Source organism: Pristiophorus japonicus, chromosome 11 (genome assembly GCF_044704955.1).
Source record: "Pristiophorus japonicus isolate sPriJap1 chromosome 11, sPriJap1.hap1, whole genome shotgun sequence".
Classification (NCBI taxonomy): Eukaryota; Metazoa; Chordata; class Chondrichthyes; family Pristiophoridae; genus Pristiophorus; species Pristiophorus japonicus.
In genome coordinates this window covers 134,717,859-134,738,866 of record NC_091987.1, presented here as the reverse complement: position 1 = coordinate 134,738,866, position 21,008 = coordinate 134,717,859, and positions in this window count along the sequence as shown.

Here is a 21,008-nt window from a genome sequence, read left to right as displayed (position 1 = left end):
ATGGCTTACCCCTTATCCTCAGACTGTGACCCCTGGTTCTGGACTTCCCCAACATTGGGAACATTCTTTCTGCATCTAACCTGTCTAAACCCGTCAGAATTTTAAACGTTTCTATGAGGTCCCCTCTCATTCTTCTGAACTCCAGTGAATACAAGCCCAGTTGATCCAATCTTTCTTGATAGGTCAGTCCCGCCATCCCGGGAATCAGTCTGGTGAACCTTCGCTGCACTCCCTCAATAGCAAGAATGTCCTTCCTCAAGTTAGGAGACCAAAACTGTACACAATACTCCAGGTGTGGCCTCACCAAGGCCCTGTACAACTGTAGCAACACCTCCCTGCCCCTGTACTCAAATCCCCTCGCTATGAAGGCCAACATGCCATTTGCTTTCTTAACCGCCTGCTGTACCTGCATGCCAACCTTCAATGATTGATGTACCATGACACCCAGGTCTCGTTGCACCTTCCCTTTTCCTAATCTGTCACCATTCAGATAATAGTCTGTCTCTCTGTTTTTACCACCAAAGTGGATAACCTCACATTTATCCACATTATACTTCATCTGCCATGCATTTGCCCACTCACCTAACCTATCCAAGTCACTCTGCAGCCTAATAGCATCCTCCTCGCAGCTCACACTGCCACCCAACTTAGTATCATCCGCAAATTTAATCCCCTCGTCTAAATCATTAATGTACAATGTAAACAGCTGGGGCCCCAGCACAGAACCTTGCGGTACCCCACTAGTCACTGCCTGCCATTCTGAAAAGTACCCATTTACTCCTACTCTTTGCTTCCTGTCTGACAACCAGTTCTCAATCCACGTCAGCACACTACCCCCAATCCCATGTGCTTTAACTTTGCACATTAATCTCCTGTGTGGGACCTTGTCGAAAGCCTTCTGAAAGTCCAAATATACCACATCAACTGGTTCTCCTTTGTCCACTTTACTGGAAACATCCTCAAAAAATTCCAGAAGATTTGTCAAGCATGATTTCCCTTTCACAAATCCATGCTGACTTGGACCTATCATGTCACCATTTTCCAGATGCACTGCTATGACATCCTTAATAATTGATTCCATCATTTTACCCACTACTGAGGTCAGGCTGACCGGTCTATAATTCCCTGTTTTCTCTCTCCCTCCTTTTTTAAAAAGTGGGGTTACATTCAAAGTTAGTCTAGATTTGGCACCAGACTCACACTAACACTAAGGCCTCTTTATTAACCCTCACCTCCCCTGCCCCCCCCCCACCCCCACACACACACAAGACGGGTGGGGGTGGGGTGGGGGGGTCTAAACAATTAAATAAGTGAAACGCGGCACACGGCCCCAACCCGCCGCACACACACCTGCTGCTTTTGTTACACCAGTGGATTTTTAAAAATGTATTCCTTCCTGGGATGTGGGCGTGGCCAGCATTTATTGCCCATCCCTAAATGCCCTCGTGAAGAACCGCTGTTCTTTTTTTGTAGCGGTTTGGAACAACTGAGTGGCTCGCTAGGCCATTTCAGGGGGCAGTTAAGAGTCAACCACATTGCTGTGGGTGAGGAGTCACATATAGGCCAGACCGGGTAAGGACGGCAGATTTCCTTCCCTAAAGGACATTAGTGAACCAGATGGGCCTTTACGACAATCCGATAGTTTCAGGGTCACCATTACTGATACTAGCTTTTTAATTCCAGATTTATTTAATTAACTGAAGTAAATTCCGCAGCTGGGATTTGAACTCCTGCCTCCAGGATCGTTAGTCCAGGCCTCTGGATTACTGGTCCAGTAACATAACCACTATGCTTCTGTTCCTGGGTATCAGGGCATCAGAGTATCCCACCGTGGATGGGCAGGACGACCATTAACATATGTATATCGGGCCCGTTATGGAATTAATGGCAAACACTGAAAAGAGTGCACATTTCCATCTCCCTCATCACCTTCCTCCCACCCCTGGGCCAGCGGCACATCACCCCCGCCTCTCTGTGGGGAGCAGCTTGGAGGAGATCGGTGAGGTCTGACATTATGTCTGTCAGCCGGTCGGTGGTAAGCATGTTAAGCCTCAGAGTTTACAAGGCTGATGTCTGGAATAGCAGCGACTCATTAATGCACCCTGACAACTTCTATAGAGGAGGCCAGACTCTCAGAGGAAGGTCGTATCTCTGAAGGGGGCTACCACTTCACAAATGTTCGAGCTGGACTCCTTAATCCTCTCTGCCATTGTGAAATTGTGCCTGTCAGGACTGCCAGGATCTCGCACAGTTGCTGCGGAGCCTCGAGCTTTTTCCTTTTTATTATGGCCCCTGGAGTTCATCATCAGGTCCAGCTGAGAAGAGCATGGAGAGACGGTGCCCTGGGACATGGACTCTCCACGGCTGTCCCTGCACCTTCTCTGCTCGGGCTCAATTGTGTTGTGCGATTTACCAGGTGACATCCCACCCAACTGTCTAAGAGGACCTACCAATGTGCTTGTGTCTACACTGTTGCCTGCAAAGCATGTGTCCTGTGATAGTGCATCCTCAGCAGGAATGAGCCCCTCTGAGGAATCCTCGTCACCTCTGGGCAGAGGCTGCGTTTCTTCACATCATGGTCCTGGAGGAGGGAAGAGACGGATATAATTTAATCATGGAAATATCCAATTGTTGAAATGCAGGTAATCATGTTGGATAAAATGCTAATTCAACTCAAGATGACGTTGTCTTGGTGGAGGTGTGGGTCTGAGAGATTAATGCTTTCACCCTGCTCCAATGCACTATCAATCTCGCCATCTCCGATGCTTAAGGAGACAGAAAATTCCAATAATCTCCAATGGTTACTGTTCTGTTGGGTGATGCTCCATGATCTGTGGAGGTCTACCTCTGGTCTTCGCCCTCTCGCTGTTATTCTGCACTCTTTTCTCCTGCAAGGTAGCACAACAGACCTATGAGTGGCTGTAAGGCATGTGTGCATCTGATGGCAGCAGTGCATTTGGTGAGGTTGATAATCAAGAAGATGCATCCTGAGCAGCACTGACATGCACTTGAGGAATATGTTGACAGTGCCATTTGAGGACGTGTGCTGAAAAGTCGGGGGAGCTGACTGAGCTGGATCAAGATTGACCGACCTCTTGGACGAAGCTTTTGGTCATCTGCCCTCATTTCTTCTTATGTGGCGCGGTGTCAAATATTTGTCTTCTAACACTCCTGTGAAGCACCTTGGGACGTTTTACTACATTAAGACACAGTTCGAGCAGCACGAGTCCGGGGTGCGTGGAGAGGCCTATAAAAGGCCCAACGTCGGAGGAGGAGCGGCAGTTCGAGCAGTGCGAGTCTGGGGTGCGTGGAGAGGCCTATAAAAGGCTCAGCTTGTGCAGCTGCAGCGGGGACAGAAGGCAAAAAAGAAGTAGAAAGAAATCGAAAGGTGACGTCACAGCCAAAGGGGTAAGAGATTGGCTGGTGATTGGTAAGTAGCTTTTCTTTTTCTTTTCTATTTCAGTAAGTAACCTTTTGCATTGTGGTTGCCAAATTAAGTTAATCTAGGGGTTAAGTCATGGCAGGAGAGCTCGGACACATGTTATGCTCCTCCTGTACTATGTGGGAAATCAGGGACGTCTCCGGTGTCCCTGACGACTACGTATGCGGGAAGTGTATCCACCTCCAGCTCCTGACGAACCGCGTTACAGAACTGTAGCTGCAGGTGGATTCACTCTGGAGCATGCACGATGCTGAGAATGATGTGAATAGCACATTTCGTGAGTTGGTCTTACTGCAGGTAAAGAGTACACAGCCAGATAGGGAATGGAAGACCAACAGGAAGAGCAGTGCAAGGAAGGTAGTGCAGGGGCCCACTGCGGTCATCCCCCTACAAAACAGATACACCGCTTTGGGTACTGTTGAGGGGGCTGACTCATCAGGGGAGAGCAGCAGCAGCCAGGTTCATGGCACCGTGGCGGGCTCTGCTGCACAGGAGAGCAGGAAAAAGAGTGGGAGAGCAATAGTGATAGGGGATTCTATTGTAAGGGGAATAGGTAGGCGTTTCTGCGGCCGCAACCGAGACTCCAGGATGGTATGTTGCCTCCCTGGTGCAAGGGTCAAGGATGTCTCGGAGCGGGTGCAGGACATTCTGAAAAGGGAGGGTTAACAGCCAGTTGTCGTGGTGCATATAGGTACCAACGACATAGGTAAAAAAACGGGATGAGGTCCTACGAGACAAATTTGGGGAGCTAGGAGTTAAATTAAAAAGTAGGACCTCAAAAGTAGTAATCTCAGAATTGCTACCAGTGCCACGTGCTAGTCAGAGTAGGAATCGCAGGATAGCTCAGATGAATACGTGGCTTGAGCAGTGGTGCAGCAGGGAGGGATTCAAATTCCTGGGGCAATGGAACTGGTTCTGGGGGAGGTGGGACCAGTATAAACTGGACGTTCTGCACCTGGGCAGGACCGGATCCTATGTCCTAGGGGGAGTGTTTGCTAGTGCTGTTGGGGAGGAGTTAAACTAATATGGTAGGGGGATGAGAACCAATGCAGGGAGACAGATGGAAATAAAATGGAGACAGAAGCAAAAGACAGAAAGGAGAAGAGTAAAAGTGGAGGGCAGAGAAACCCAAGGCAAAAAACAAAACGGGCCACTTTACAGCAAAATTTAAAAGGTTCAAAGTGTGTTAAAAAGGCAAGCCTGAAGGCTCTGTGCCTCAATGCGAGGAGTATTCGGAATAAGGTGGACGAATTAACTGTGCAGATAGCAGTTAACGGATACAATGTGGTTGGCATTACGGAGACATGGCTCCAGGGTGAGCAAGGCTGGGAACTCAACATCCAAGGGTATTCAACATTTAGGAAGGATAGACAGAAAGGAAAAGGAGGCGGGGTGGCATTGCTGGTTAAAAAAGAAATTAATGCAATTGTAAGGAAAGACATTAGCTTGGATGATGTGGAATTGGTATGAGTGGAGCTACGGAATACCAAAGGGCAGAAAACGCTAGTGGGAGTTGTGTACAGACCTCCAAACAATAGTAGTGATGTTGGGGAGGGCATCAAACAGGAAATTAGGTGTGCAGCAGTTATCATGGGTGACTTTAACATGCATATAGATTGGGCTAATCAAACTGAAAACAATACGGTGGTGGAGGATTTCCTGGAGTGCATAAGGGATGGTTTTTTAGACCAATATGTCGAGGAACAAACTAGGGGGGAGGCCATCTTAGACTGGGTGTTGTGTAATGAGAGAGGAGTAATTAGCAATCTCGTTGTGCGAGGCCCCTTGGGGAAGAGTGACCATAATATGGTGGAATTCTACATTAGGATGGAGAATGAAACAGTTAATTCAGAGACCATGGTCCAGAACTTAAAGAAGGGTAACTTTGAAGATATGAGGTGTGAATTGGCTAGGATAGATTGGCGAATGATACTTAAGGGGTTGACAGTGGATGGGCAATGGCAGACATTTAGAGACCGCATGGATGAACTACAACAATTGTACATCCCTGTCTGGCGTAAAAATAAAAAAGGGAAGGTGGCTCAACCGTAACTATCAAGGGAAGTCAGGGATAGTATTAAAGCCAAGGAAGTGGCATACAAATTGGTCAGAAATAGCAGCGAACCCAGGGACTGGGAGAAACTTAGAACTCAGCAGAGGGGGACAAAGGGTTTAATACGAAATAGAGTACAAGAGGAAGCTTGCAGGGAACATTAAAACGGACTGCAAAAGCTTCTATAGATATGTAAAGAGAAAAAGGTTAGTCAAGACAAATGTAGGTCCCCTGCAATCAGAATCAGGGGAAGTCATAACGGGGAACAAAGAAATGGCAGACCAATTGAACAAGTACTTTGGTTCGGTATTCACTAAGGAGGACACAAACAACCTTTCGGATATAAAAGGGGTCAGAGGGTATAGTAAGAAGGAGGAACTGAGAGAAATCCTTATTAGTCAGGAAATTGTGTTGGGGAAATTGATGGGATTGAAGGCTGATAAATATCCAGGTCCTGATGGTCTGCATCCCAGAGTACTTAAGGAGGTGGCCTTGGAAATAGCAAATGCATTGACAGTCATTTTCCAACATTCCATAGACTCTGGATCAGTTCCTATGGAGTGGAGGGTAGCCAATGTAACCCCACTTTTTAAAAAAGGAAGGAGAGAGAAAACAGGGAATTATAGACCGGCCAGCCTGACATCGGTAGTGGGTAAAATGATGGAATCAATTATTAAGGATGTCATAGCAGCGCATTTGGAAAGAGGTGACATGATAGGTCCAAGTCAGCATGGATTTGTGAAAGGGAAATCATGCTTGACAAATCTTCTGGAATTTTTTGAGGATGTTTCCAGTAGGGTGGACAAGGGAGAACCAGTTGATGTGGTGTATTTGGACTTTCAGAAGGCTTTCGACAAGGTCCCACACAAGAGATTAATGTGCAAAGTTAAAGCATATGGGATTGCGGGTAGTGAGCTGACATGGATTGAGAACTGGTTGGCAGACAGGAAGCAAAGAGTAGGAGTAAATGGGTACTTTTCAGAATGGCAGGCTGTGACTAGTGGGGTACCGCAAGATTCTGTGCTGGGGCCCCAGCTGTTTATATTGTACATTAATGATTTAGACGAGGGGATTAAATGTAGTATCTCCAAATTTGCAGATGACACTAAGTTGGATGGCAGTGTGAACTGCGAGGAGGATGCTATGAGGCTGCAGAGTGACTTGGATAGGTTAGGTGAGTGGGAAAATGCATGGCAGGTGAAGTATAATATGGATAAATGTGAGGTTATCCACTTTGGTGGTAAAAACAGAGAGACAGACTATTATCTGAATGGTGACAGATTAGGAAAAGGGGAGGTGCAACAAGACCTGGGTGTCATAGTACATCAGTCATTGAAGGCTGGCATGCAGGTACAACAGGCGGTTAAGAAAGCAAATGGCATGTTGGCCTTCATAGCGAGGGGATTTGAGTACAGGGGCAGGGAGGTATTACTACAGTTGTACAGGGCCTTGGTGAGGCCACACCTGGAGTATTGTGTACAGTTTGGTCTCCTAACTTGAGGAAGGACATTCTTGCTATTGAGGGAGTGCAGCGAAGGTTCACCAGACTGATTCCCGGGATGGTGGGACTGACATATCAAGAAAGACTGGATCAACTGGGCTTGTATTCACTGGAGTGCAGAAGAATGAGAGGGGATCTCATAGAAACGTTTAAAATTCTGACGGGCTTAGACAGATTAGATGCAGGAAGAATGTTCCCAATGTTAGGGAAGTCCAGAACCAGGGGTCACAGTCTAAGGATAAGGGGTAAGCCATTTAGGACTGAGATGAGGAGAAACTTCTTCACCCAGAGAGTGGTGAACCTGTGGAATTCTCTACCACAGAAAGTTGTTGAGGCCAATTCACTGAATATATTCAAAAAGGAGTTCGATGTAGTCCTTACTACTAGGGGGATCAAGGGGTATGGCGAGAAAGCAGGAATGGGGTACTGAAGTTGCATGTTCAGCCATGAATTCATTGAATGGCGGTGCAGGCTCGAAGGGCCGAATGGCCTACTCCTGCACCTATTTTCTATGTTTCTATGTTTCTATAAATACAAATTCTTGTTGTTAAAGGCACTATATAAATACAAGTTGTTATTGTTGTTGTTAAAGGCACTATATAAATACAAGTTGTTGGTGTAGCGGTGTTACCTGATTACATGGGGATTGGGTGAGTGGCAGTGGTGGATGGAGGATGGAAGAGGTGAGAATGTGCATTTAGCTGGAAGGATGGGTGCTGCTGAAAGTAAAGTGGGTATGAGGAGAGATGTGAAGGGAGTGCACATGAGAAGGCTGAGTGAGAGGTGCTCACTACAGGGACTACGGTCAATCTCTAACTGTGCTCACCTTTCCCGACCTGGTGAGGCCATTAATACACTGCCTGCACTGGATCCTTGTCCTCATTATGACGCTCCTGCTGTTTACTTCTTGGGCCAGCTGCTTCTTTGTGGTGGTAGGTTTCTTGTTCCCATTGCTGGGAAAGAGGGATGCCTTTCTGGTCCTTACTGCACCCAGCAGGACATCCAGAGAGTCCTCATTAAAGCTGGGCACAACCTTTGCTCTCCTTCCTTCCAGAACTCTTCATGTTCTCCATCCAAACCAATGCAGCAAATTCCAAACCTCCTCCTCCATTGGACCTGTGAAATGGACCGTTAAATCGTCGAGGTGAAACTGCCTTTGTAGGTCCGCATTGCACCCGTTCACATACAGTGTGTTACACTCATAATAAATGGTCAGACTGAGTACTGTGTGTAATGAGCAAGTGTGACCTTAGCTCCTTTATTAAGATTCCAGAGTGCAGGTACCTCGCGGGTGGCCTGCTTATATACTGTGCTCCCAAGGGATGCTGGGATCCCTTGGGACTCCAACAGGTGGGCCCTCTGGTGGCTAGGTGTCATGCAGGTTACAAAGGGTTAAATACATAACATTACTCCCGCGTGAAGTCAACAGTACACTTTTTTACAAGGTGATACGATCTGCGGCTTTGTGCTCCCTTGTCGATCGTCTCGGTACAAATGCTGGTGTGGTTGGGTTGGTCAATTTTTCATTGGGCTGTTGGGCAGCCGCCTTGCAGGGCTGCTGGGGATGATGAGTTTGGTTTCATGGTCAACTGTGATGTCAGTTGCCACTTGTGTGTGTGTACGAAGGTCAAAGTTGATGGTGTCCTCTTCAGATTGTTCGTAGCTGTTGGTGAACCGCAATTTGATTTGGTCTAAGTGTTTTCTGTGCGTTTGTCCATTGGTCAGTTTGACCTGAAATACCGTACTCCCCTCTTTGGCTGTGACCATGCCAGTGAGCCATTTGGAACCATGCCCATAATTGAGCACAAACACAGGGTCATTGATCTCAATATTGCGTGACAAATTTGCGCGGTCATGGTACACACTTTGTTGATGCCGCTTGTCCTCCACGTGATCATGTAGATCAGGGTGGACCAGAGAGAGCCTTGTTTTAAACGCCCTTTTCATGAGCAGCTCAGCTGGGGGAATCCCAGTGAGTGAGTGGGGTCTGGTGCGGTAGCTGAGCAGTACTCAGGACAACCGGGTCTGCAGGGAGCCTTCCAACACGCGTTTCAAGCTTTGCATGATGGTCTGAACTGCCCGTTTTGCCTGGCCGTTGGATGCGGGCTTAAACGGGGCAGATGTGACATGTTTGATCCCATTGCCGCTCATGAATTCTTTGAATTCAGCACTGGTGAAGCACGGCCCATTGTCGCTGACTAGGACATCAGGCAAGCCGTGCGTGGAAACATAGCTCGTAGAATTTCAATGGTGGCCGTGGATATGCTTACAGACATTATTGCGCATTCAATCCACTTTGAGTAAGCGTCCACGACAACCAAAAACATTTTGCCTAGGAATGAGCCCGCATAGTCTACATGGATCCTCAACCACGGTTTGGATGGCCAAGACCACAATCTTAGCGGTGCCGCTCTGGGTGCATTGCTCAACTGAGAGCAAGTGTCGCACTGGCACACACATGACTCTAAATCTGAGTCGATGCCAGGCCACCACACGTGGGATCTGGCTATGGCTTTCACCATCATGATGCCTGGGTGGGTGTTGTGCAGTTCGCAAATTAATGTGTCCCAGCCCTTCTTGAGCAAGACCACGCGATTGCCCCACAAAAGACAGTCCGCCTGCAGGGACAGCCCATCTTTGCGTCTGTGGAACGGCTTAATCGCTTCCTGCATCTCAATTGGGTCACTGGACCAGCTCCCATGGAGGACACAGTTTTTTACCAGGGACAGTAAAGGATCCTGGCTGGTCCAGGTCCTGATCTGGCGGGCCGTAATGGGGTATTTCTCGTTCTCAAATGCCTCCATGACCATGAGCAAGTCTGTTGGCTGTGCCATTTCCACCTCGGTGGTGGGCAATGGTAGCCGACTGAGAACATCTGCACAGTTCTCTGTGCCTGGTCTGTGGCGGATTACATAGTTGTATGCCGACAGCGTGAGCACCCATCTTTGGATGCGGGCAAAGGCATTGGTATTAATCTCTTTGCTCTTTGAGAATAGCGATATGAGCGGCTTGTGGTCAGTTTCAAGCTCGAACTTGAGGCCAAATAATTACTGGTGCATTTTTTTTACCCCGTAAATGCACGCCAGAGCCTCTTTTTCAATCATGCTGTCGGCCCTTTGGCCTTGGACAAACTCTTGGATGCATACGCAACTGGTTGCAAAATTCCCAATTCATTAGCCTGTTGTAACACACACCCGACCCCATATGACGACGCATCGCAAGCTAACCCCAATCGTTTACATGGGTTATACAGAACAAGCAGTTTGTTAGAACACAATAAGTTTCTGGCTTTCTTAAAGGCAGCCTCTTGTGAATTCCCCCATACCCAGTCGTCTCCCTTGCGCAGTAGCACATGTAGGGGTTCTAGCAGGGTGCTTAACCCAGGTAGGAAATTACCGAAGTAGTTAACGAGTCCCAGGAACGACCACAGCTCCATCACGTTCTGTGGTCGCAGTGTGTTTTTGATGGCCTCCGTCTTGGCGTCAGTGGGTCTGATGCCGTCCGCTGCGATTCTCCTGCCTAAGAATTCGACGTCCTGTGCCAAGAAAACACACTTCGAGCGTTTCAACCTGAGCCCCACGCGATCCAACCGACTAAGAACCTCCCCCAGGTTTTTCAATTGCTCCATGGTGTCCCGACTTGTAACCAATATGTCGTCCTGGAAGACCACTATACAAGGAACCGACTTCAGCAGGCTTTCCATGTTCTGCTGGAAGATCGCTGCAGCCGACCGAATCCTGAACAGGCACCGGTTGTAGATAAACAGACATTTGTGCGTGTTGATGCAGGTGAGGCCTTTCGAAGACCCCTCCAGCTCCTGCGTCATGTAGGCTGAAGTCAGGTCCAGCTTGGTGAACATCTTCCCTCCAGCCAGGGTCGCAAATAGGTCGTCTGCCTTGGGTAGTGGGTACTGGTCCTGCAGCGAAAAATGGTTAATCGTTACTTTATAGTCCCCGCAAATTCTAACCGCACCGTCCTCCTTGAGTACCGGAACAATCGGACAGGCCCAGTCGTTGAGAATTCCACCGGCGCGATGATGCCTTAGCGTTGCAGCCTGTCTAGCTCGATTTCCACTTTTTCACGCATCATGTACAGTACCAGCTTGTGGTGGATGGGTCGTGTACCGGGAACCAAATGGATCTGCACTTTCGCCCCCGAGCAACTTCCAATGCCTGGCTCGAATAACGATGGGAACTTACTTAGAACCTGGGTACATGCGGTGTCATCGACGGACGAAAGTGCTCGGATGTCGTCCCAGTTCCAGCTTCTGCCAAACAAGGTGGGACCATCCCCTAGCACAATCCACAGCGGGAGTTCGTGTACTGCTCCATCATAGGAGACTTTGACTTCAGTACTGCCAATTACAGGGATTAGTTCCTTTGTGTAAGTCCTTAGTTTGGTGTGAATGGGACTGAGCTTGGGCCTGTGTGCCTTGATGCCCCACAGCCTGTCGAAGGCCGTTTTACTCATTATGGACTGACTTGCCCCCATGTCCAGCTCCATAGACACTGGAATATTGTTCAGTTCAACTTTCAACAGTATTGGTGGGCATTTCGTCGTGAACGTGTGTACCCTGTACACCTGTGCCTCCTCCGTACGAGCTTCCAATTCCATCTGATCCACTGTGGATCGATCTTCCTCTGCAATGTGGTGGTTTGCAGGGTTTGCAGGGTTTACAGCTTGCCTGTGATACGTCCTTACTACACAGTATAAATGCACACGAGGCCCATGCTTGAGAGAAGGTCAGTCTGTGACCTGTCCTTTATTCTTTAGCACTCAAGTGCAGGAAGTGGGTGGAGCTTCCCCTTTTATACCTGAAGGTCCAGGTTAGGAGTGTCTCCCACCTAGTGGTCAGTGTTCTCACGGTGTACAACTTAGGTCAGTTTATACATGGTTGAATACATAACAGCCTGCATAGTCGTTGGAGGTGTCCCATTGTTCTGCAGCCATTGCACACATAGTGCTTAAAGCGGCATTGAGGGGGCCGATGATCACCCCCGGAACGCCAACAGGGTGTCAGCTGCCTCGCATTAACAGATGATGGCGGACTCTGGGTCAATTGAGGTCGGGCCACAGCAGCCGGCGTGTACATTCTGCCCTGTACATTTCTGCTCAAAACTGACGTTACTTTATGCACAGTACTGGCTGAAACTTCTTTGTTCTGCGAAATCTGCTTGGTGTTGTCGCTGGTGGACATAAATGCCTGGGCTATCGTTATGGTTTTACTCAGATTCAGAGTTTCTACAGTCAAAGGTTTGCGAAGGATTGTCTCATGTCCGATGCCCAGTACAAAAAAGTCTCTGAGCATTTGTTCTAGGAATCCCTCAAACTCACAATGTCCTGCAAGGCGCCTTAGTTCAGCGACGTAGCTCGCCACTTCCTGGCCCTCCGATCGTTGACACATGTAGAACCGATATCTCGCCATCAAAACGCTTTCCTTAGGATTTAGGTGCTCCCGGACCAGCGTACACAGTTCTTCATAGGATTTCTCTGTTGGTTTTACCGGGGCCAGGAGATTCTTCATGAGGCCATAGGTTGTTGCCCCACAGACAGTTAGGAGGATCGCCCTTTGTTTGGTCGCGTTCTCGTCCCTTTCCAGTTCGTTGGCCATGAAGTATTGGTCGAGTCTCTCCACGAAGGCCTTCCAATCGTCCCCTTCTGAGAACGTCTCCAGGGTGCCGACTGTTCTTTGCATTTTCACGCGGTTGTTCGTTACCTCGTCACCAATTGTTACATTCATAATAAATGGTCAGATTGAGTATTGTGTGTAATGAGCAAGTGTGACCTTAGCTCCTTTATTAAGGTTCCAGAGTGCAGATCCCTCATGGGTGGCCTGCTTATATACTGTGCTCCCAAGGGATGCTGGGATCCCTTAGGACTCCAACAGGTAGGCCCCCTGGTGGTCAGGTATGATGCAGGTTACAAGGGGTTAAATACATAACACATTGGAGACGTGAAACCCGGAAGTAAACTGAAAATGAGGCATCACTGTTGAAATTGGACATTCCCATACATCTCATGATCTTTCGTTTCCCACTATCCCTACTCCACCACCCGCTCCATTAGTTTCCGCATTAATATCCTGGGCCTACATTTGTGGAGTGTGAATTCGCTGATGGTTGTGGTCCACTATCTGTGGTCTCGCATGTCGGACAATTGTTTCTGTTTGGCTCATTGCTTTAACACCGTGTAACCTTTTTCTGACCTACCAAGGGTGACAGGCTGGTGCTGACCTGCCAACTTGTTCCCATGTGTGGAGTTATGGGTGTGGACAGGTGAAGTGAATGTTTCTCTTCTCCTGGTTTGTTTCTGAGCCATTGCATTGGTTTCTGATCAGCATATTTAAATTTGAGTCAGCAATTTATATACACTTTTTGTCCAATCCAGCATACTGTATTTAATGCTCACAGTGGTCTCCTTTGCATTGGGAAGACCCTAATGGAGATTTGGTGACCACTTTAACGAACATCTCCGCTCTGTCCGCAAGTGATCCTGAGCTCCTTGTGGCTCACCATTATTATCTCCCTCTCCCTTTCCCACTCTGACCGCTTCATTTTAAGTCTCATACTGTTCCAACTCAAGCTCAGGAACAGTATATAGGGGCCAAGTTTCGGCCTGAGTTGCTCCTGTTTTTTTGGAGCAACTGGTTTAGAATGGAGTATCTTCGAAATTTGAATTCTCGGCATTTAGTTTGCTCCAGTTCTAGTCAGTTGGAACAGTTTCACTTTGGAACAGAATTTTTTTTTCAAAAGGGGGCGTGTCCGGCCACTTACACCTGTTTTCAAAGTTTAGGCAGTGAAAACTTACTCCAAACTAACTTAGAATGGAGTAGGTGAAGATTTTTGTCCGTTCGAAAAAACCTTGTCTACACTTTAGAAAATCAGGCGTGGCGGGGGGGGGGGGGCGGTTTAAAGGGAAGTTTACAAACATTAAACACTTCAATTTTACAAATAAAGAGCCATCATCAATAATAAATGATAAATACATCAAGAAATCAACCAATAAATAAATCAAAAAAAAATTAATTAAAAAATTTAAAATTTTTAAAAAATAAATAAATAAAACATTTTCTACTTACCGACTGCAGCACCGGGAGTCCTCCAACAGCGTGCTGGGATGGTCCCCCCAGTGTGTCTCTGTCACTGTCTCTATCTCTCTGTCTGTCTGTGAGTGTGTCTCTCACTCTCTGTCTGTCAGTGTCTGTGTTTCTGACAGCGAGGGGAGGGGGAGAAGGGGGTTGGGAGGGGGAGAAGGGAGATGGGGTGTGGGGGGAGGGGAAGAAGGGGGTGGGAGGGAGGGGGAGAAGAGGGGGGAGGGGGAGAAGGGGGGAGGGGGGAAGGGGATGAGGGGGAGAAGGGGTGTGGGGGTGAGGAGGAGGGGTGGGGGGTGGGAGGAGGAGAGGAGGGGCGAGGAGAAGGGGGGAGAGGGGGAGAAGGGGGGGGAGAGGAGGGAGGGAGGGAAGGAGAGAGGAGGGAGGGAAGGAGAGAGGATGGAGGGAGGGAAGAAGGGAAGGAGAGAGGAGGGAGGGAGGGAAGGAGAGAAGAGGAAGGGAAGGAGAGAGGAGGGAGGAAGGGAAGGAGAGAGGAGGGAGGGAGGGGAGGAGAGAGGAGGGAGGGAGGAGGGAGGGAAGGAAGGAGGGAGGGAAGGAGGGAGGGAAGCAGAGAGGAGGGAGGGAGGGAAGGAGAGAGGAGGAAGGGAGAGAAGGAGAGAGGAGGGAGGGAGGGAAGGAGAGACGAAGGAGGGAAGGAGAGAGGGGGAGGGGGAAAGGGAGAGAAGGAGGCTGAACGGCCAGACCGAAGACCTCGGGCTGGATTTACAGGTAGGTGGCATCGGGTCTCGGGGGAGTCGCGGAGGTCTGGGGGCAGGGGGGGGAGGTGAAGAGTCGCGGAGGTCGGGGGGGGGGGAGAGAGAGTCGCAGAGGTCCGGGGGGGGGGGGGGGAGAGAGAGTCGCGGAGGTACGGGGGGGAAGAGAGAGTCGCAGAGGTCCGGTGGCGGTGGCGGGGGGGGGAGAGAGAGAGTCGTGGAGTCCGGGGGGAGGAGAGAGTCACGGAGGTCCGGGGGGGGGGGGGGAGTGTGGAGAGAGAGTCGCGGAGGTCCGGGGCGGGGGGGGGAGCGGAGGTCGGGTCGCCGGGGGTGGGGAGGGCACGGGGGTCAGGTCGGGTGGGAGGAGCCTTATTCACGCAGCCCCAGTGAGGCCATTCGGCCAGGGCTAGGGGCTGCGTGCTTCAGGCCCCTCCCACAGCTTTGGGCGCCTGGAGCTACTGCACATGCGCGCCCACTGTAGCGCGCATGTGCAGAGGTCCCGGCACTGTTTTCAGCGCAGGGACCTGGCTCCGCTCCCAACAGCCCATGCTGCGCCGCGCCCAGCTCCAGAGGACCTGCAGGGAGCCGGAGAATAGGTAAGTTTTTTTTAGGCGCACTTTCTGGCGCGAAAAACGGGCGTCCAGGTCCGGGCTGTGCCGTTTTAGGCGCGGCCCGAAACTTGGGCCCCTAATGTTTCTCCTGGAAATTCTGCAGTCCTTTGGTAGGAAGACTGACTTTAGTACCTTTATGTCTGCGCTCCTCTAATTCTGCCCTCTTGAGCATTCCTGATTATAATCCCTCAACCATTGGTTGCCGTGCCTTCTGTTGCCTAGGCCTCAAGCTCTGGAACTCCCTGCCTAAACCTCTCCACCTCTCTACCTCTCTTTCCTCCTTCAAGACACTCCTTAAAACATACCTCTTTGACCAAGCTTTTGGTTACCTGCGCTAATTTCTACTTATGCAATTCAGTGTCAAATTTTTACCGCATAAAACTCCTGTAAAGTGCTTTGGGACATTTCACTGCGTTCAAGGCGCTATATAAATACAAGTTGTCGTTGTTGTTCTTACCGATGCTATATCCTTTTTTTACAGTCGGGAGTTTTAATGATGTGTAATGAGCCTGTCAGTGTCCAAAGAAGGGGATGCGGTTGACGATTGGCAGAGAGACCCTATGTGAGAACACAATGCTGGCAGAGACTGTGCCCATGGTGTTGACCTTTCTTGAGACTGGGGGATCCATGTGTTTTGTCAACATTTTATGCTTTAATTTCAGAGCTGCTGCATTTGTTGTCATTTTTTCCTATTTCTCCATTTCCTCAGTGTTTGACAATGTGGACCTCACCCAAGTCTTTCCAGCCTCCTAATGGCACTTTCTTTTGTCCTTTTCTGTCTCTCCACCATTACACAGATGATCTTTTATATGGTGTCACAGTGTTCTATTAGTGGGCTGCAGGCCATTCACCCCATGAACTCCTTTTCTGTATTGATTCTCTCTCCTTTGTTCTCACTATTTTTTCCAACCTTACTAAAATGCTGCTCATCTTTTATCCTTCAGCTCTGACGAATGGTGGACTCCTGAAACGTTACAATCTGTTGTTTCTCTGTACAGATGCTGATTGGCCCACTGTGCTCTCCCAGCATTTTCTCATTTTAGTTCAGATTTATAGCAATTGCCGTTTTTTTTTCATTTTTCTTCACATTTAGATTGATAATATTAAACATGGAAAGAGAGAGATTGTATGTATAATCACACTGCTGTAATGTAGGGAATATGGCAGCCAATTTGTGCACAGCAAGCTCCCACACACAGCAACAAGATAAATGACCAGATAATCTGCTATAATTAGTGGTGTTGGTCGAGAGATTAATGTTAATACTATATACATACTATAGGATTTATATAAATAAAGATTATGAAGGGAAACATTATATGACAAAAATGTCTTCACTCTTGTGCTGATCGTAACCCACTCAAATGCACTATCCATAATACACTGAAATTCTGGGCCTGGTCTCACCGAATGGTTAGATAAGTGCCTATGTGATGTGAGATTTCAGTATGTATTGGTTTGCTGGAACTGTTCCATTTCAGTTCAATACAGATAGTGATGCCTGATTTCACAAAAAATATATATTCTTTTAGTTCCCAAATTGTACTGGCCCCTCTTTCCCCCATTGTATTCTTGGGCTTCTTCCCGGAGAGGAAGATTGTTTATTGTCCTGATGAGATACTGATTCTATCCAACTGTACCATGATTACATTGCGACAACATAGACAAGTGTGCATGGGTGTGTTGCTCCTGAGCTGGACTCCGCTATGTGGCTACTTACCCCGTCACAAGGCATTTATTTACACAATGCTTATTTTGTTATCAATGGAACATGGCCCCAGACTTATATTGTATGGAGTTGTTTGTTACTGTAGTCCAGATGACATCGTTGTAAAGGAAAAGTTAGGAAGAGAGAGTTTCAGTACAATGTATGCCATCACATTTATTTTACAATATATATGAACAGAATACTACTAGGTAGGAGATATCTTTACTTTAGTGCCATATTTTGTCTGCTATGGATCTCATTATTGAAGATCTGTGCCTATATTTGGAGCTGCTTCAGTGAAACACGTTATACAGGTGACCCGGACTATCTTGGAATGACTATTCCTTTATATGGGAATGGGGGACTGGAACCTGAGGGTTAATCAGAGCTCCCTGAGCCGGGAAATATTAATACTCACTCTCTGGCTACATCCAATCAGATTACTCAAATTCATTTCCGCTGATTCTGGATACTTCTACATTTTTACTTAACCTGCTCTTGAATAATTCAGATATTGCGATCTGTTACTATAATTATATATTGTAATTGATGTATTGTAAGTCATCTTTTAAACATAAGTAAACATTTCTCTGTAATGAGTTGCTTTTCAATAAGTTCAGCAAAAGTATCTCTGATGGTGGGAATGTGTACAGGTGTTTATGTTCTGTTTTGTTATTCACATCATTGTTCAGTTAATATGTGGTCTGACATGAATAACGGTCCATATGTGGTCTAACATGCATTAAGCACAACCTCATTTTTTTTAAAGGGCAGTAGTGGAAAAACAATTCATGCTGTGAGACTCTGTCATAGAAATAAAACTAGGTGTCAGTCGTGGTTCATTGGTAACACTTTCGCCTTTGAGCGAGGTTCAAGGTCCACTCCAGAGACTTAAGTACAAAACCTGAGCTCACATTCCAGTGCAGCACTGAGAGAGAGCCACAATGTTGTCTATCGGATGAGATATTAAACCAATGTCCCGCCTGCTCTCTCAGATGGATGTAAAAGTTCCCATGGGACTTTTTGAAGAAGAGCAGGGGAGTTCTCCCTGGTATCCAGGCCAACATTTATCCCTCAACATTATATGTCTCTACTTATCTGTAGAATAACTCCACGAGGCCTCGTGCTGTGCTTGAACTGCTGTGACCTTAGTCTCTTTATTGTAACTGCAGAGTGAGGCAGCAATGTGGTGCCCAGCCTTTTATACAGCCGCTGCTTGGGCCTCCCATAGTTGCACCCTCTAGTGGTACCAGCATCGTATGTACAGAGAATACTTATGTGACAACATTCTCCCCCAAAGTCTTTGATGCGAGTTAGCTACAGGTTGAGGCGATCCGGAACTCTGCACTCCCTGGTTGATTGTCTAAGTGTCACTTCTGGCATGGGGGAGTTGGTTGGGCCACTGCTGTCTTGCAGCGCTGTTGGTCTGACTGGATTGTTGGAGATGGTGGGATCATCCTTGTGGTTGGCAGCTAGATCTGTTGCTGATTGGGTGTGTGTAGGTGGATCGCTGAAGGTAAGGTCCTCTCCCGGTAGTTCCTGGTTACTTGTAAATCACAATTTGCCTGGTCCAAATGCTTTCTGCACGTTTGTCCATCAAGCAGTTTAACAAAAAACACTCTATTCCCCTCCTTGGCTAAAACCGTGCCAGTGACCCATTTGGGGCCATGACCATGATTCAGCACAAACACCGTTTATATTGATGTCGCGTGATACAGCCGCGCGATCATGGTACATGTTTTGCCGATAATGCCTAGTTTCCACCTGATCATTGCGGTCAGGGTGGACTAAGGAAAGTCTGATTTTGAGTGCACGTTTCATTAGTAACTCCGCAGGGGGGACCCCAGTAAACGAGTGGGGTCGTGTCCTGTAATTGATCAGCACCTGGGATAGGCAATTTTGTAAGGAGCCTTCCATGATGCGTTTCAAGCTCTGCTTTATGGTTTGGACTGCCCGCTCCGCTTGGCCGTTGGACATGGGCTTGAATGGGGCCGACCTGACATGCTTGATATCATTGTGGGTCATGAATTCATTGAATTCTGAGCTAGTGAAACATGGACCATTGTCACTGACCAGAATGTCGGGCAAGCCATGGGTAGCAAACATGGCCCTGAGGCTTTCAATGTTGGCGGTGGACGTGCTGGATGCCATTATTACACATTCGATCCACTTAGAGTAGGCATTCACTACAACGAAGAACATTTTTCCTAGAAAGGGGCCCACAAAACCTATGTGGATCCTGGACCATGGTTTTAAAGGCTAGGACCACAGACTAAGTGGAGCCTCCCTGAGGGCATTGCTCAAATGTGAGCAAGTGTTACACTGGCACACGCACGACTCCAAGTCCGAGTCAATGCCGGGCCACCAGATGTGGGACCTGGCGATAGCCTTCATCTGACTATGCCTGGGTGGGCACTGTGTAGGTCGCGTATGAAGGTTACCCTGCTTCTTTTTGCCAGGATGACGCGGTTGCCCAATAAGAGGCAATCCGATTGGATGGATATTTTGTCCTTACGATGGTGAAACGGCTTTATCTCGTCTTGCATTTCTCTTGGGACCGCTGACCAGCCCCCATTGAGGACGCAACTTTTTACAAGAGATAACATGGGGTCCTGGTTGGTGGGCCATTACGGGTGACCCTTCGCTTTCGAAGACGTCCATGATCAGGCACAGGTCTGCAGGTTGCGCCATTTCCACCCCAGTGGTGGGCAACAGTCGCCGGTTGAGGGCATCAGCGCAGTTCTCAGTGTCTGGCCTGTGGCCGTTTGTATAATCGTAGGCCGACAGTGTTAGTGCCCAACTTTGGATTCGCGACGAAGCATTGGTGTTTATGCCTTTGCTTTCCGAAAACAGTGAGATTAGGGGCTTGTGGTCGGTTTCTAACTCGAACCTGAGTCCAAACAAATACTGGTGCATTTTTTATACCCCATAAATACAGGCCAAAGCCTCCTTCTCGACCATACTGTAGGCTCTTTCGGTCTTGGATAGACTTATAGACGCATATACAACCGGTTGGAGTTTGCCCACTACATTTGCTTGCTGTAAAACACACCCGACACCATACGATGACGCGTCACATGCTAAAACTAGGCGTTTCCTTGGGTCTTACAATACAAGCAACTTGTTTGAACACAGCAAGTTTCTGGCCTTTTTGAAGGCGGCCTCTTGATTTGACCCCAAACCCAGTCGTCTCCCTTGCGTAGCAACTTGTGCAACGGTTCGAGCAAGGTGCTCAACCCTGGAAAAAAGTTACCGAAATAGTTGAGGAGTCTCAGGAACGAGCGCAGCTCCATTACATTTCATGGTCTGGGTACATTCTTGATGGCCTCTGTCTTCGAGTCCATGGGCCTGATGCCGCATGCCACAATCTTCCTCCCCAGGAATTCTACCTCTGGCACCAGGAAGACACACTTGGATGGTTTCAACCGGAAACCGACTCTGTTTAGTCGACTTAAAACCTCTTGCAGGTTGTGTAGGTGTTCGGTGGTGTCGCAACCAGTGATTAGGATGTCATCCTGAAATACAACGTTGTGTGGAACCGATTTCAACAGACTCTCCATGTTCCTTTGGATGGTGGCTGCAGCCGAGCATATCCCGAACGGGCACCTGTGATACAAAAACAATCCCTTGTGTGTGTTAATGCACGTTAATTTTTTCGACGACTCAGCCAGCTCCTGGGTCATGGAAGTGGAGGTTTGATCCAGCTTAATGAATGCCTTTCCCACTGCTAATGTCGCAAAGAGATCATCGGCTTTGGGTAGCGGGTACTGGTCTTGTAATGAAACTCGGTTGGTCATTAACTTGTAGTCGCCACAGATTCTGACCGTGCCACCGCTCTTAAGTACCGGAACAATCGGGCTGGCCCACTCGTTGAATTCGACTGGTGATAT